Below are 17,807 nucleotides of genomic sequence, written 5' to 3'. Positions count from 1 at the left end.
AGAAAAACTGATCAGCTCTTTGGCTGGTAAGGCAAATACTTACCAAGATGGGGAACAAGGGCTGAGCCTCATGACATGTCTTGTGTTCTAGAGACAACCATATTCAATTATGCATTGCTTGTGCTGAAAGATTACATATTCTGAAAACTGCAAGTTCTGATGAAGAACAGAGGAGAAATATAAAGAGAAATAAAGTAAAAAAAAAAAAAAAAAAAAAAAGGAATTTGTGATCAAAATGAAAGATGCCCTTCACAATGGCAATCTTATTTTTAAAATAGTCTGTAGTTCAATGTATAGACATCTTTGCTGGGATGAAGAAGATTAAATTTCCTGTGCTGGTTCAGGGAAGATAACAATTTGATCCTTGGTCTTCTCTGTCCAATTGAGTTTTCTTAACCAGTGTACTGTGATGGTTTTAGGAATTTGGGCACAGTAGTACTGAAAGATCATCTCAACTTTGATGAAGAATCTCACACTTGCTAAAGAAATCATGCACGTTCCCTCTATGATCCCCCCCTTATAATCTATGATGTTTCCAGCTGCCAGTGTTTTCTGTTAAAAGATAAACATTTGAAAAACCTTAATGTGTCCTATTAAAATCCTAAAGGAAAAGTGAAATATACGTGCATTTATCCCACTGGAGCAGTAAAATGCTCAAGACTCTTCTAAGCTGACCTCAGTCTCTTCACCAGCTGCTGGGACACGTTATACTACATTTTTTTCACACCTGACAGCATCTCCTGAGTTGGTCTAATTGTCTCTCAGTAGTGGACCTGTGAAACTGTATCTGCTAAATGGGCTGGATTTGCACATAATTGTAATAACATTAACACTTCTCATCTGAGGGTCAGCACTAGAGGGCAATACAGCCACATACTTAGGCACACACCAGTGATTTTCAGTGGACGGATGTTGCACCAGTGACTTGAAAAAGAGAGGGTGGAGATGAGTTGTCAAAACCATGAGTCAGAGAGAAAGCTGGTCCCACCATAACAGCGCTGGAAATGCCAGTCTTCTGCCAGGCAGCAATTTGCCTTATCACACCCCCATCAGAAATTAACAGTGGACAAAGTTTCAAGATAGATATCATGAATTCCCTCATTAGAGATAGATGATACAATACAGAAAGGTTTCACAATGATCTTGGAAAGTAACTCATGTTGTGTGCATACTGCATGAAATCAGCAAAACCTGTTCTATATTGATTAATTAAAAAGAAAACTTCCAAGACTGGCTAAAAGGGGGTTAAATTCATGCAAGATAAACAGCAGGAAAAAAAATCACTCAGACAAATGTGTTAAACTGATATTATTAATGACAATCTCTGTTCAGGGTCCCATTCTGAACTTGGCCTTGCCCTCTACTTTACTGAAACCCTATACCTAAAAATGGAGAGATGGCTGATATGGTACAGGCTAAGAAGTTCAATCTGTTGGGACTAGGATTCATTTCAACCCATCAGAGCTCATTATTCTGCTAAGTGGTGACATAATCACAGAACTGAGTTCCACTGGGACTCGGCTCAAGCTGATGCTGATGCTCCTGCAGAAGAACACCAACTCCATATCTAGCCAAGCAATAGGTTGTCAAAGATGGTCAACTCCATGGTGACTAAACATGAACTTCTTCCCTCGAAGTGTCTGTCAACCCCATACAACTGATTTTAAACCTCAGGGAAGAATGAAATGAAATAGAGTTGAAGTAAATGCCACACAGCGTATGTCATGTGCAGACCTGCCTTTCCCCTCTCATTTAATATGTCATTATCACTGCATTTTGTCTAAAAAGACACCACACAACCCTTAGTGAACTGCAGTTAGAACTGAAAAATAAGCTTGTCTAGTTATATTTCATTGCTGTTATTTTCTTGCTATAGCTGGCACAAATCCCTGTGTTTATTGAAACACTAAGATGAAAAATTTTACACCATGAAAAGATCTGGCCAATGCTTTTACATAGGTTCACACTCATGAGCTCACGCTGACTCTGAGCCTTGTAAGTGCTCTCTGTTTAAGCAGTGGGGATTGAGATAGGTGGAAATGTGAGCTTTTGATATCTATTCTGCACTTGCAAAGTGGAACTGTGCCATGCTTGCTGCTGGTTGAACTGCATCTACGTAGCCAAGCTGGGATTTGTACCTGGACGTGTTTGCTGTTGAACCTGGCATCTACTGCATCAGCATGTCCTACATACACAGGGAAAATATGAAGTAACCCTTTACTCTGATTTAAGTATCTTGGCCACTCAAAATATTTATTTTATAGTTCAGTGCTTCTACAGCTTTCTGTTGGCATTGTGTAGCTCGCCACACTGCTTCAACACAGATCTATATAATGATTTTAGTTTTATAGAAACTCATCAAGAAGGAAAAAAAAAAGATTGAATAGCAAGGTGCAACTCAGGAAGAAACATTCTGAAATGCTGCAGTGTAAAAGACTCTTAATGACTGAGAAGAAGCAGATAAAAGATTGTCAGAATGGAAGAAGCAATTGTGATTTATCAAGGGAGATTATCACAAAGGGTGACATGCAGTAGTGACATCTCCAGGTCAGTCTAGAACTTTTGGAGCAATGGCCTGGCAACAGATAAATCTATGTTATGATTTAGGCAGTTATATTTAGGTAGGTCAGATTGAGCATTGACATGTGTTACGAAAAAGTGTGGTGGATTTTTTTCACGTGCACATTCTGGGAGATATATTTTGATAACGTGGAAGTCCTGAATCAGTCAAACAAGATTCAGTACTTCTTGCAGAAGCAGCTGAATGAAATAGAAGGGCCTGCTTTGTACAGCAGGTTGTACTAGCAGAGCTTAAAGTCTCTGGAAGCCTATAGTCTGAGCTACAGACTTAAGCCTCTTACTGAGAGTTGAAACAGTTTTGTATTGTCCATAGATAGTATACAGAGGAGAAAGCAGACCAGACAGTGAGCAGTGGGTTGCACGCCAGGGAAGATGTAATTTGAAAAGGAATCCATCCTTATACTGAGTCATAACAGAAGTTATATTATTACCTCTCTATACGTGGGTATAATACCCTATTTAATGTTTGAAATGCTAGGTACCTCTGAAGCGAAGATTACAAAGCAGAATGACTTTAGAGTGGTTAACGAGATATCACACTAAACATTACCCTATGCCAGAAGATGAAAGAGGGAAATCAACAGAAGTGCAAACACTTAAGAGCTGCTATTTTTGTTTTTAAATTTGCCCATCCTCAATGAATATATAAGCATGGAGAAGTTATGCTATCCTGTATTTGCTCATCCTTCGTCTTTTTTTCAGCTCACCTAGTGCGTAGTTACATTAGAAGCTAATAGCACCTTAAAAAAAAAAAAAAAAAAAAAGAACAACAAAAAAACCCTCTCTGATTTGCATCGAATCAAAGGAGTTTTCAGCTATCTGAAGTTTTACAAGTGGGGACTTCACTTTAGTGATGAAGGTTGAATGGCTTATTTCCTGGTACTTAAAGGAGATTTGTGCTGCACCAGTAGCTTGTTAAGCTGTTACCCTGTTTTGTTAGGTACTAATTTCTTTTAATGTGAGTTTACTTTGTCTTGCTTTGTTTGCTGTTATTTCTTGAGTGGACTTGGTTATCTCCTGCTTAAAAGGAGATTTCAGACTGATAGTATTTACCTAAGCGAGCCATGGACATTATCTTAACCTTTAATGCATTTGTCACTTGACAACAGTTAGGGAGGACTTACTTTCTGCTGCTTCTAAATAAATATTTCTGCGTTAATCTGCGAGTGTGAAAAATTTCTTTGGAATGAAATGTGACTGTTAAGGTTAAGTTCTCTGTTAAATACTTCCTAATTAAAACATCAAAAATTTGTATGAAAGGAGAAAACTGAAAATAGTAGAGGGGTAGACTTGCATGGCCTTTTTTTTCCTCACCGAGCTCCAAAGCTCCAAAGAGCTCCAAAGCTCCAAAAAGCTCCAAAAGCTCCAAAGCTCCAAAGCTCGCTAAGGCCAAGGAAAGATCCCCTTCCATTCTTTGAATGGATTTCAATTAAAAATAAAACAAAAATTATTTACTACTATGTTTTTAAAACACACAAATCGACTACTGTGTGTACACCAAAAGCAAGGCAACTGCAGATATTTCTGTGAAGTTGAAAAGCTGTATATAAACCAAATACAGTGACTTCAATGTAGAAGCTGATGAACAGCTTAGGAAAAAAAAAAAAAAATCCCATTTATCTCATTTACAACATATCTCATCAGAGAGTTTTTTCTAATCTCAATTTTCACCGAGGAACAAAAGCTAAGGCTTGGGCAGGGATGAAGGGAAGCTAGTAAAGGCCTCACCAAAACCTTCTGTTGAAGGTATTGGTGTAAGAGTTTGGAGCGGGCTGCTGGCCATGGCCATATTATGGGAGATTTTGCCCTAAGACAGGTATCTCTCACAAAACCAATTTAAAAGGTCATTCTGACAAAGATCCTAATGTTTACAAACATTTTCTTAATTGCAGTTATAGCAAATTGTTCTACTTGGAGAAAAATAGCAATGATTGTACATTACTTTAATCTTCAATCCCATCTGATTTCTTCAGTTTCAAAGAGAGGTTCAAGCATTGGGAACACATTCATGTTAACAAAGCTGTCATGGATCCAAGGGCAGCCTGCTGCAGGGGTTGGTCATGGCAGGAGATTAGATCCATTAAAGAACTTTGGTGCTGTGAAGTGCCAAGTGCTTTTACTGTACTTTATGAAATGACTTTTTAACATAAAATGTAAAAATCTAGGAGCAGGGATCAAAGCCACAGGCTCCCTTCCTCTAGCTGAATATCCCTTCATTCTCTCTGCACATATTAGCATCTTCTGAGGTCTTAGACAAGGCAACTATATTGACAGATGTAGAAACTCTCTGGGTTAGTCAATCCAGATCAAGTACAAAACATCAGCCAGTTTTCATCAAAATTTTGAATTTTTGTAGATTGAAAAAAAAAAAAAATACCCCTCTCTTGTCTTTCTTGTTCTTGAACTGTAATTTCTACTATTTTTTTTCCCCAGTTCCTCATCTTCACCACCACCATAACAATAACAAAAGTATAAGATATTGAAAATTAGCAAATTTTCATACGATATTTGACTAGGCATAGTATCCAAGTACCAATAATTAAATCACGTCACATTTCCATTTCAATATATGTGTAAGTACTAGGAAAAAAAATCCCATTATATAAAAAAAAGTCTTTGAAAATTCATTATTTTAATCACTTCTGGATTTGGAGTTGCGAAGAGAATCATTGAACATTCCTAGCAGAAATCACCAGTATCTTCAATCCATCCTTCTTGTCAATTTCCTGCGTTGTTAAGCAATATACAGGCTCAGCATTTACTTCACCTTTTTCCATCTGGAGAATTTATGATCAAAATGGACAAGAAAACATTAGTATATAGTACATTTTATAGGAGAAAATAAGGATTCAGTAGTTTTCCTGAATTCATTCTGAAAGTCTCATAGCAAGACAAAGACTAAGCATGGACATCAAATTCCAATCTACTGTTCAAATTATTTGGTAATTTACTATTACTGCTTTCATTCACACATGTTAAATGTAGAACAACTGGCTGCTGTAAAGGTAAAATAACACTCTCAGATATGTTATTCTTGGCTCCACTGTGCATTTTTTTTTTTTAGATTAGAAGCTTGATACTTTTGTGAATTCATGATTATTATTGTTTATTACTGTAAAGTGGCTTATGTGACACTTTCTGAGACTGCATTATCATAATGAACCTGAGCACAGCACCCACAGTCCCACCTACACAAGGGAATTAAAAATTTCTAAGAACTCAATTTCTAAGTATGATCTTTGGAGAATACCAAAGAAATATGAATCACTTCTCATGAGTTACATGAAAATGTTACAAAGCATAAAGCAAGAGCTGTTCATATGAAACATTTTGCATGAAAGAAGGTGGCCAGCTGGCTAGATCAGCAAAGTGACTGTAGGACCTGTGAATTTCCACCGACATTTTTTTATTTTTACATGTGGAAAAAGAATATCTCCTTTCCTCAAGGCCGAAGCATATGGTGGATGCCCTGTCCTTGGGAGACATTCAAGGTCAGGCTGGATGGAGCTCAGAGCAACCTGATTGAGCTGTAAGTGTCCCTGTTCACTGCAGAGGAGTTGGACTAGATGACCTTTTAAGGGTCCGTTCCAACTCAAACAATTCTATGATTATGTGATTCTGATGCAGTGGGAAATGTGAGCTGTAAGTGGCCAAAGTACAGTCAAAACCAACCAGTCAACCAAAAATAATCCTTGCCTGGACCAATTTAGTGCACCAAAATTCTTTTGATAGACGTAAGAAGCAGATTGATTCTGAAAGCAAAACTGATAAATAACAGGTTTCCTATTGGTCTTACCACATTAATACTACAGATTCAATGTTTAAAAGATAATCAGTGTTCCTGTCTTTAGCCCTCTCCTTATTACATGATTCACTGCTGTGTCTGCTTTATAACTTTGATATACCTGAGCTTAAACAAGCTTAAACCTTAAACAAGGTCTGTACTGTGGTTGGTACTGTTGGTGCTACCTTGTTTAGACAGGCTTGTTTAGAGATGTCTTGGGAATCTCCACCAAAATCACCTCCTCTTTGGAAGAGACCTGCATAGATTATTTCTTTGCGGAATTTTAACACTCCCCGTCAGCAAGACAATGAGTTTATATTCTCAGCCCCATTTTAGAGATGATAAACTACTTCCTGGTGAAATGGTGGGGCTTACCCACAGTCAAACAGAAAGTCTGGGGAAAAGCAAGGAGCTGCCCCCAAATCATCTGAATCTTGCACGGAAATGTGCTTTACTGTCACAGTGTTCTTATCCCGGAAAGATGGCTGCTCCACACAATTCCAGGAATATCAGCTATGGGTTTTCTGAATTTAAATCTTTAAGAGATTAAATTTGAATGAGAAAGACTAAGCTGATAAATTACACTGGGGATGAAGGTTTGGCTTGGTAAAGGCAGTGGCTGACTTCGCTGTTTGTGATACTGCATAAATGCCATATGAAGGCAGCAGAAGTAGTTTGCATTGTCTTGAAAGCCAGGGAAAACATACCAGCAGGTATGTTTAGTAGTCTGCAGGAATGGTAGCTGATCTGATCATCTGCTCAGAAATGTAATAGGAGCAAAGAGCAGGGAGTGCATGAGAGTTCATAGAATCATAGAATCATTAAGGTTGGAAAAGATCTCTAAGATCATCTAGGCCAACTGTCGACCTGTCAGCAATACTGTCCATTAAACCCTGTCCCTATGTACCACATGTACCCTTTTCTTGAACACCTCCAGAGACGGTGACTCTACCAAGAGGCAGCCCATTCCAGTGCCTCACCACTCATTTGGTGCAGTTTTTCCTAATATCAAACCTGACTTTATCCCCAGAAAGCATTTGGATTCTATTCTCAGCAAGCCACTTCCTAGAAAATCTCATGTTGTTCCAAAAGAGTTGACATAAAGGTAGGAAAGTAGCAAAAATGTAAAATAATTTCTCAAAGCATCCGTTTTTATCCTCACCACAATGTTTACTTCTCCTTTAATATACTGAAAATAAAAGATTTCCATCCCAGTGGAAAGTTCTGGACATGCTGTGTTATGCAGTAACATTATGCTCTAACATTTCAGTCATCTAAATATTGTTTTTGGGATTACTCATGGAAACTTCTCAGTGGAAGAGGAAAGGGGAGGGGAAGCAGCACAGGGGAGGGAGGGGGAAAACATCCTCCATTAATGCTCCTTTAGCTCCAAAAAGTAACTCTGTGAAGTCTTTGGATTATTTGAGATATCCATGGTTTGGGAGTCTGTTTTCAATGTCAAGTTTCCTTCTACCCATATCACTTTTTAATATATATATATATATTTAATTTCTGCAGAGGAGGATAATGATTATTTCAAAAGCCAGTGAGGAAAAGATGGATTGTCTTTATATGAAGTGTAAGTGTTGGGTAAGGCAATTAAGCGGAACAGAAAATAACCAGGATTAAAACCCTTTTTTAGATCCTGCTAGGGCTGAAATAGTTGTCACAGGGAAGATGTGTTTAAGCTCTAGCAAAGTTTGGGTGAGGCAGTCACGAAGATGATGTCTAATTACTGCAAAACCTTCAAAAAGGCAAATGCAGGGGAAGTCTTGCTGCAAAGGAAGGGCAGCCTTTTTTTTTTTTTTTTTCCTTTCTTTTTCTTTTTAATGTCAAATGCCAACTGCACACCTGTGATAAATATAACCCTACAGCTGTTACTTGGGGTTGGGAGCCTGGGTAGGAGTGGGTTGTGGGGACAGCAGCTCTCCCCATCCCCACACTGGCTGATTTCGTCTGGGGTTTCAACTCACAGTTCCAGAGAAAGCAGATGGCAGGGCTGGGTGAATCACTGCGCTGATGACGACTGAGTAAAGGTTAGGGAAGGGGTTATTACACAACCTTCACTTTTGGGGTGGATAGATGTGAGCCAGCATACTCATTGCCCAGCGAACTCATCATTTTCTGGGGAAGGTAGGAGCTTTAACCCTTTGCTCTCTCTATTCCACCCTTCTCGCAAAGAAATTAGAGAGGAGGCTATGGATAAGAAGAGAATATCTGAAATTACACAGTGATTTTTTGTGGTGTTAATCAACTGTCATCATGAGACCAGACCTCTTTGGTTGTGAGAGTGAGGCTTAATGGTCTTCAAGCTACACATATTAGGAAATATCAGAAAAAAACAACCCCTTAGACACATGCATGGAGGGAGGAAGCAGCTGTGTAAAAACCACCTCGCATCTGAAGTTTCTACACCAACTGCTTCAAAACAGCTTAATTTTGCAGTCTCAGGTACAGGAACCCTGGTTGCTGAAGCCCTTGATTCCTGCATAATACCCAAGGCACTTGCTCACCCCCAGTCCTCCTTACTAGGTTGGGATGACAGATCCTAATAACAGGAGTAATGACAGCTGATGGTATAATTAGAGCAGTGAATTAAGTGTGGGAGTCTTGCAATCTGAGAGGTAGCTTGTGATCTCTGGGCTGTATTCCTCATTGACGTGTGCCCTGGGACACCCCTCTGCAATCAGGGGGATGGCATAGACAGTGAGTAAGCATGTGTTTCATCCATTTCTGGCAAAATCATATGGTGTAGGGGAAAAAATTGAGGGAAAAAAAAAAAGTAGAAAAGAGACATGATGTTCCACCTGTCCTGAAGTTCAGAAAAGTAGTGATTTTGACACTGGGATGGAATATTGTGTATCTAAAAAGGGGCTACAAGAAAGAAGGGGACAGATCCTTTAGCAGGGCCTGTTGTGATAAAACAAAGGGAAATGGTTTCAAGCTAAAAAAAAGGGGCAATTTAGACTGGATAAAAGGAAGAAGTTTTTTACTCAGAGTCAATGGCATAGGTTGCCCAGAGAGGGTCTGGGTGCCCTGTCTTTGGACACACCCAAGGTCAGGCTGAATGAGGCTGAGCAACCTGATCTAGCTGTAGATGTCCCTGTTCATTGCAAAGGAGCTGATCTAGATGGCTTTTAAGGGTCTCTTTCAACTCGAACTATTCTATGACTCTATGATTCTTGTTCATACTCAGAGGTAATCTGCTCTGGGATTTCTAGTTAATAGTGTGCAATATTTCAAAATTTCTTGTCCTCAAAGAGGAGTCATCAGGCATCAACAGATGACACTGCACCCTCACTATTCCCATACAGCAGCCTGGACTCATAGCCTGGCTTCTGGTTCTGGGGATTGCCTGGCTGCAAACATTGCCTATGTTGATGATCAAAAAATTATTATTTTTTTATTCATGTGCTACACAGTGAAATTTCAGAACTTTCTGGCACTTGCTTCTGAAGGGAAAGTGGAGAAATTAATCTGTTCTGTTTGTTCTGGCTTAAGCATTGAAACATCTGTTAAATTGTCTCCGATTACCTCCTGGCTGCATTAATGTGATGACAAATTTAACCACTGTTTGTTTGGTATGTTTCATATTTTTTGCATACAAGCTCTGCACAGTGCTTGGGACCACCATACCTGGTGGTTTGGCTGCCTGCAAAATAATTAGGATTAGATTTGCAAATCAGTCCTGCGCATTGTATTGATGTGCTTCCCCCTAGCTATCAGTTGGCACAAATCTTGGGCAACTCTCCAGAAAGGTTCCAAATATATGTATATTTACATGTCTGTGTATACCTTGCCTCTGGGTTGGCCTTTTGACCAGAAATTGATTTGAGGCATAAAAAGGAATGTGAGTATTAATTCCATTGCTGAACCAACATATATCTAAGTAAAGCAAATAATTCAAAATGGGAGTGCAGAAAAAATATTTAACTGAGCTAACCTAACAAGAATTCATCAGCTGGGGAGAATGGGCCAAGTTCAGCAAGTGATGGTCACCTCTGTCCCAGGAATCAGAAGATAACCCAGAGGGGAGCTGTAAAAAGGGCAGAAAGTATGTAAAGAAATTAGAAGATTTTAAGGGAGAAAAAGAGTTTTTGCAAGTGTCTCTGAGTTGGGAAAAAAGTTCCTGGTTATCTGAATGGAGAAGGGATAAATGCAAGGAGAAAGCAATGAGCAGTGAGGTCTGGATCCATGTTCAGAAGTTTGGTTAAGTACATGGTGCCCTCAGGGAAAGGGCACTGACATGCATGGTGAGGTAGTGGCCTTTTTCAACATCTTCACTGATGATCTGGATGAAGGGATAGAATGCACCCTCAGCAAGTTTGCTGATAATATGAAGCTGGGAGGAGTGGCTGATGCACCAGAAGGCTGTGCTGCCACTCAGAAAGACCTGGAGAGGCTGGAGAGTTTGGAGAAGAGGAATCTTAGGAGGTTCAACAAGGCCAAGTGTAGAGTCCTACACCCGTGGAGGAATAACTTCATGCATCAGTACAGGCTAGCGGCTGACGTGCTGGAAAGGAGCTCTGCAGAGAGTGCCTGTTGGCCAACAAGTTGACCATGATTCAGCAGAGTGCCCCTGAAGGCCAACTGTATCCTGGGGAGCATTGTAAAGAGCACAGCCAGCAGGTCGAGGGAGGTGATCGTTTCCCTCCACCCTGCCCTAGCAAGGCTACCTCTGGAGTATTGTGTCCAGTTCTGGGTTCCTCAGTTCAAGAGAGACCAGGAACTGCTGGAGACTCCAGCAGAGGATTAGGAAGATGATGAGAGGCCTGGAACATCTCTTTAATGAGGAAAAGCTGAAAGACCTGGGACCATTCAGCCTGTATAAGAGAAGGCTGAGAGGATCTTCTCAATGCTTACAAAAATCTGAAGGGTGGATGTCAAGAGGATGCTACCAGACTGTTTTTAACAGTATCCAGCAACAGAAAAAGGGACAATGGGCATAAACTGGAACATAGGAAGTTCCATACAAACATGAGGAAAAGCTTCTTGACTTAGAGGGTGACAGAGCACTGGAACAGGCTGCCCCGAGAGGTTGTGGAGTCTCTTTCTCTAGAGATACTCAGAACCCTCCTGGACTCTCCTGTGCAAACTACTCTAGGGAACCTGCTTTAGCAGGGGGGTTGGACTAGATGATGATCTCCAGAGGTCCTTTTCAACCCTTACAACTCTGTGCTTCTGTAATCCTTCCTCAGCTGCTGAAGCAACCCAGATTGCAGCAAGCATTTAAGTGGGCTGAATGCAATTACCTGTTTGGCATTAAGTAACAGTGTAATTAGCAGTTTTTGGCACATCTCCCTCTGAATATATGGCATTCAAGACTTCTGTAAATAAGATATTTATATGACACTCCAAGCAATACTCTTAATGACTACTTTAAAGGTTATTTTCCACATTTTTCAGAAGAGGTGATTAAATTTGGTGTGAATAGTGGGGGTTTCCAGATTAGAGACGTTGACTCAATACATCATATTCTGCTGAATGGTATAAAATATGGCTAGCACCAACAGCTTTGGTGAGGTAACTTTTGAGACTGTAGTGGTGAAAGATTGTGCCTTTACAGATCATCAAGGAAATTCCTTTTATTGTGGAATTCCTCTCTACGTAGAAAACTGAAGTGAGCTACAGGAAAATGGCTCAGGATTATTGACAGACATGATTTTAACATAAATATTGGACATTCAGAAAGAATCGAGGAAGAAACTGCAGCTATTCTATAGCTATTCTATACATATTCTATAACTTTGCTTGGTTCAACCGACCTCAGAAGTTTCACTGTTTAAACAGTATAAATACACAGCTTCAAGTGCATTTGTTGCAATTCTTTAATGACTGCTTTTAGCAAAATAACTTCTGAAATAAACACCAAAGTTTCACTTTTGCCTGAAAAAGTAACAAATATCAGAGTGATGTTTATTCATGTTCTATATAACCCCTATTTTCAGCAGAAATGCTTTGCACAAAAAATTGCTTTCTACTAAAGCTGGACAGGAAAATTTTCCTGAGGTTGTTTAATCATAATCTTTCTACAAGTCTTATTGAATTTTCCTTGTTAAAGATTGGTTCTGATCATGCATTGGATCAAACTTCCTTTCTGGAGGTCTAGTAAATGTTTTTGTTTGTTTGTTTGTTTTGTTTTGTTTTTGGTTTTTTTTTTTTTTCCCTGAGAGAAATGAATTTCTTGAGAATTTTGTGAGACCTTGTTGCTAACTACCAATCACAACTTTTAGTCAATCACCTTCAATACCTGTCTACAGAATGCTGGGGTTGAGTGGGAGGAGAAATGTAATAAACTGTGCTTTCTCTGCAAAATTAAATTATTACAGTGAGCTTTGGATGATGTTAGGAAAGTGACACAGTGAGAAATGTAACTTTTTTCCCTCTATTGCCTTGAGTCAGTTGATAATTCACAGCAGTGAACAAAAGAAAGCCGGTGGATAACATATGTTAGCAAGGTCCCTGAAAAATTACCATCCGCATTAGGCTTCGTCTTTATCACTGAGATCCACTGTCAGTTCATATTAAAATTCAGAGTGCTGACAAATGCATTTCTCTTAACAAGATCACCATTATTTTATTCCTTTTGCAAGGCGGGAGCAAAGCAGCAAGCGGTAAGCAGAGCTCCTGATGCTCCTGAAGGCTGTGTTTTGAGGGGGAAGGATCTTATCAGTCCAAGACAGCTACATCCAGCTCATGGGGTCTGAAAGTCATGCAACCATCAGCGTGAAGAATTTACCCATGGTCCTTCATACCACCGTGAAGTGGAGGCATCATCTGACACGCTGCCCTCATCCTTTCCTCATTCCTGTCCTCCCCTATGTGCTGATACCCAGCATGTGTTCTTAGGAGAGGATGATTATCATGACATTGCACCTGGAAGTCCAAGCAGAGGTTAGGGCCCCACCACGATGCAAATTGCCCCAGCTCAGAGTGGGAATCCATGCTTCAGCTCAACTCCATCTCCTGAGCTCTGCTCTCCGGTCACCAAAAAGACCTAAGGCAGAAAAAAAAATTTAATTTCTTATTGTTATTATTGCATTTGAAATGGGATTGTAATATCCCCAAATGTATGTAATATCCTCAAGTTGCAACCCATGGTGGCTGGTTCCCTTCTGGGGAAGTTTTACAGCTAACCTATGCATCTACCCAGCCCCTCAGCTGTTGCTAATTCATGTAGATGAACTGAGATGTCTCATTGCATCTATCTGGCTTTTACCTGAAAATGTTTTGCTGTGCTGGACTCTAAATGCATATTAGAGAAAGGCAGGAGAATCTTTACCAGGGACACAAATAGGGTTTCAGCAAGTGTTATTCACTTTAAGACCGTTAATACAAGTCTCATCTTTTGATCAAAACTGTCACTGCTACACTTCCAGTATTAAATATTCCAATTTTTCACTGATACGGGTAGGAAATATCCCACTGTTTGCAAGCACTGGAACTGTCAAACCTGACAACCCATGTGTACCTGCTGTAAAATCTGCACTGATAATCAGTGTCTCAATCTCCAAAGATCTGAATGTTTCAGGAGATCATCTAACCTCTCCAATACAAATATCTAACCTCAGATCATCTAATCAAATCCCCAAACCTCTCAAACCTTGCTAGCTATTTATTAATCACATTCACATCATCAGAGTGGCTATGCTGATAACAAATGTAAAGCTCAAAAATCTAAGGAGAGCACTGGTAAAACAGCTGGACAGATTGTACAGCCCAAACTCTCTGCTTAGGGTTGCTACCAGAAGGTGAATGTAATAGATGCAATTCAGGGCAGTGTCTCTTATCTGCCGATATGTGATTCAGGCATTTTTTCCTAAGCATGCCGGCTCAATTTGCATTACCTATTGACAATATCTGGGAGAAAAAAAAAAAAAAAAAAAAAAAAGGAGAAGAATAAATGCTGATTATGTAGTCAAACTTTTATTCTTACTAGCTGTACAGTATTCCAGTGGGATTTTGGTTGATATTGTTAATATATAAATATATGTATATTTTTGGAATTGGAACAAAAAATTGTCAGTTATGGAACAGTTATGGAAAAGGAGAAACCTGGGCCATGCACACACCATATTTTGTACCTTGCAATATGTACTGAGTTTACAATTTTTCACTGTGAGCTAGAGTTCATCCAAGTCACCCCTGACTTTCCAGAGGAAAAGAGATTAAATCTGAACTGCTGAGTCTTTTTCAGTTTCAGTGATGGCTGGTGAGAAATGATCTGAAACTCTTGCTTATTCTCAGCCATATGCAGTCAGACTCCGAATGGATAATTAAGAACCATTTGCTTGTTTACTTAATAACATAACCACGGCTCTAATCTGGAGTTTTTAAGTGTTTGTTGCAAAGTAGGAGCATAAATATTAAGGCAATTTTATTTTGCAATTTCTCAGTGCACTAGATGGCACTAAAGCACGGCTTTTATATACAGGGGATATATCCCCGCAAAAAAAAAAAAAAAAAAAAAGAAAAAGAAAAAGAAAAAAAAATTGTTATGTAGGTTCAATAAACCTGAACTATTTTGGTCAGGTATATTTTATGAAAGTTCTTTGATATACTATTTGTAATTTTTCATTTTAATTTTCAGATCATCAGAAACAGAGAATTAATTACACTCACTCTGATATTAAAAGAATTTCAAATTGAAAATAAATAATGCTGAGAAGCTGGAAAAAAGAAAAAAGAAAAAAAGAAAAAAAACCTGTAGGAACTAATTTACCCCAGGCTAGATGCAAAATTACTCTAATGTTCAAAGATTAGGGGGCTCGATGCAAATAATAAAAAAAAAAAGTTCTGTACCAATTACATGGCTTCTTCATGAACTTTATTTGTCAAAAAAATTAAAGTCACAAAAAAATTGAATAGTCTTCAGGTTTCCTATACAGAAAAAACATTCATAGTGCACAAGCAAATAGTCAGCTTCATACTGTCTCCCGTGCACAGCACATTCAAAACAAGAAGTAGAGCCATCTTGTAAGAGCAAGGTACTTTCCCCTCAATATTAGCAGCAAGGAAACAAAATTAAACTTTATGTGTATATATATATATATTATTATTTCTTCCCCTCCCTTCAAATAAGAGCAATGATTTAGCTAACTTGAAGTTTCTCTTAATGTATTCTTCTGTATTGTATACAGCAGTGTTTGCTTTCTTATGTGATCACAATAAACAACAACAAAGGAAATATGAAGGGTGGATCCCTTATAAAACTAAGCCTTCTAGACAAACCCATAAAGAAATATGTCTAAGGTCATCTTGGGTATTTTTGCATTGTAGTAATGCTCAGGGTGCTTATGGAGTCATTTCAAATCTGTGATGTTAAAGTGATTCCGGGATTATTTGATGAAACTTCTTTAAGAAATGAAGCAGAAAGAAAAGATGGAGCAGTTAAAAAGAAAGAAAAATAATGTGGATTCTGAATTTGCTCTAGCAGCGATCTTGTAGCCTTTCAATTCTCATATAGCAAAATGGTACTACTGAATTTGGGCTTGGAACCACAAAGGTGCAGCGTGAAGTCCAGAAGCTAAATGCCAACAGCCCAACTGTAGACGCTGCAGTCCATGAATGTTATGGTTTCATGCTCAGGACCATCATCTTTGACTTTGACCATCAACACTGACTTTGATTTCAAAAGCAGTCCATTTACTTGCAGGGTCTGACAAAACCTGTTCCGCTTTTAAAAGATGGAGCTTCATTTAGCTGCAGAGCTGGCTAAGGATCTGACCCACCTGATTCTAGCTCTGCCATGTGTAGTGCGGTTTTGTTTTGGGAGCAGAAACCTGTAAATCTCTGAGGAGAATTTGCCCTCATGTTTAAAACAGCCCATAAATGCATGTTGTTGAATTTATTATCTGTCAACTGAATCAAAGCCTGCATCTCTAGAAAAAGTATTTCATGGGAAAAAAAGCTAAAATGCTCACATGAAGCTATTAAATGTGACCCAAGAGCATGCAAGTCCTTAAATTACAGTGTTTGCAGCAGTCAGTCCCCGCTATTCTGGGGGCGAATATTTTTAGCACCTCTACAGAAAGTAGCTTCCCTGAGAATCAGAAGAGAAACAGCTTAAGGAATATTTGTTCTCAGCTTTCCAAACACTCATTTTTTACTCTTCAAATGCATAAATACAGAGAATAAAGACAGAAAAAGAGTAATACATGAATTCTCTCTCCCATTTTTTTTCCTTAAATAATATATATTTGGTTGACAATTAAAAAAAAAAAAAGCAAAAAAAAAAGAAAGAAACAGAAGAGTTCAAGTGGGGGCATGGATAATATGGTTGCATCCTCACTAATGCTAATTGGTATAATTCCATCACCTTTCTGTTTAACTATGATAAAAGGTCTTGTCTTGGCTGTTTTATATGAATACCATTGATCTAAAATGAACATCTTAAAAAAAATTAATTACAGACATTATTGATAACACCTCAGGTTATTAAAAATGAAAGAGTGTTAAACTTCCCAATTTACTTTTCAGCGTGCTGACTGCAATTCATTCAGTCTAGACAATTTCACTTTTTTTATCACTCAGTTTCATTTTTTCTTTTTTTTTCTGATTCTCATGTGATAAGTTAATGTTGCAGCTACCAAAGGGGACTTTTTTTAAAAACAAAGTTTCTTAACAAGGAAAAAAAAAATTAAAAGCAACCTGCTTGTCCTGATTCTCTCTCATTTTGCTTTCATGATACATCTTTTGCTCACACACAAGGGGAATTACACCATGTAATTATTATACATTCACAGCTCGTCCAGTGTTTTGCTCCCGTATCATCATCTTCACTTCTCTCGCAGAAAGTTTGGATGTATACACACACATACACATATACATCAATGTAATATGTGTATATATATGAGACAAAGTCCTCTCTAAGTTTGCTCAGCCTATTGTATACTTGCTCTCCTCCCCATGGGTCTGAAGGAATGCAATGGCACCTGGATTAGGGATCTTTTGCCAGGAATAAACGCAGTTGCCCCACGAGGGACTGGATGGAAAGGAGGGAGCTGCCTTCCACACTGTGATCCTGAAGAGTTTCCTGAGCTGTTGTCTTCTACTTTCAAGGTTTTTACTTAAATGTTTCCTCCTCAACTGAAACCCATAGGATCCCAACATCTAGTCAGGCAGTGGCTTTTGCATAAAATTGGGAGTTTTTCCATCCCATTCAAGGATAGGCACTGTACGTATTCAGTCCTGTCCCAAGCTCAAAAGTCTTCATTCCACCTGCCTTCAGCACTTAACCATGGTGCATGCTTCAGGAGCAACAGTTCAACTGAAAGTCCAATATAGGACCTCTTTATCTACAACACATACTAATGACACCATTTTTCTTTCTATAAGCTCCCAAGACCTCTGTATATTTGGGAGGATTCACCCTAAAAATTGATTCCTGCTCCAGAGTGGGAAATACTCAGTATAAAAGCAGTCCCCCTTTCCTGAAGCTGAA

At 38.9% G+C, this 17,807-nt stretch overlaps 1 long non-coding RNA gene across 1 annotated transcript in view; it reads right to left on the bottom strand.

Moving 5' to 3' along the window:
* Positions 1-5,052: 5,052 nt before the first annotated feature.
* LOC107054620 overlaps positions 5,053-17,807 on the bottom strand; it is a 33,857-nt gene continuing 21,102 nt past the window's right edge. The window contains exon 2 of the long non-coding RNA XR_001469088.4: positions 5,053-13,361. This is a non-coding gene — a long non-coding RNA (uncharacterized LOC107054620). The remainder of the gene's footprint in view (positions 13,362-17,807) is intronic.

The sequence above is a fragment of the Gallus gallus genome, chromosome 1 (genome assembly GCF_016699485.2).
Source record: "Gallus gallus isolate bGalGal1 chromosome 1, bGalGal1.mat.broiler.GRCg7b, whole genome shotgun sequence".
In the NCBI taxonomy this organism is placed as follows: domain Eukaryota; kingdom Metazoa; phylum Chordata; class Aves; order Galliformes; family Phasianidae; genus Gallus; species Gallus gallus.
The sequence above is the reverse complement of the archived record's forward strand: the minus strand, read 5'-3'. Positions and strand labels throughout refer to the sequence as shown.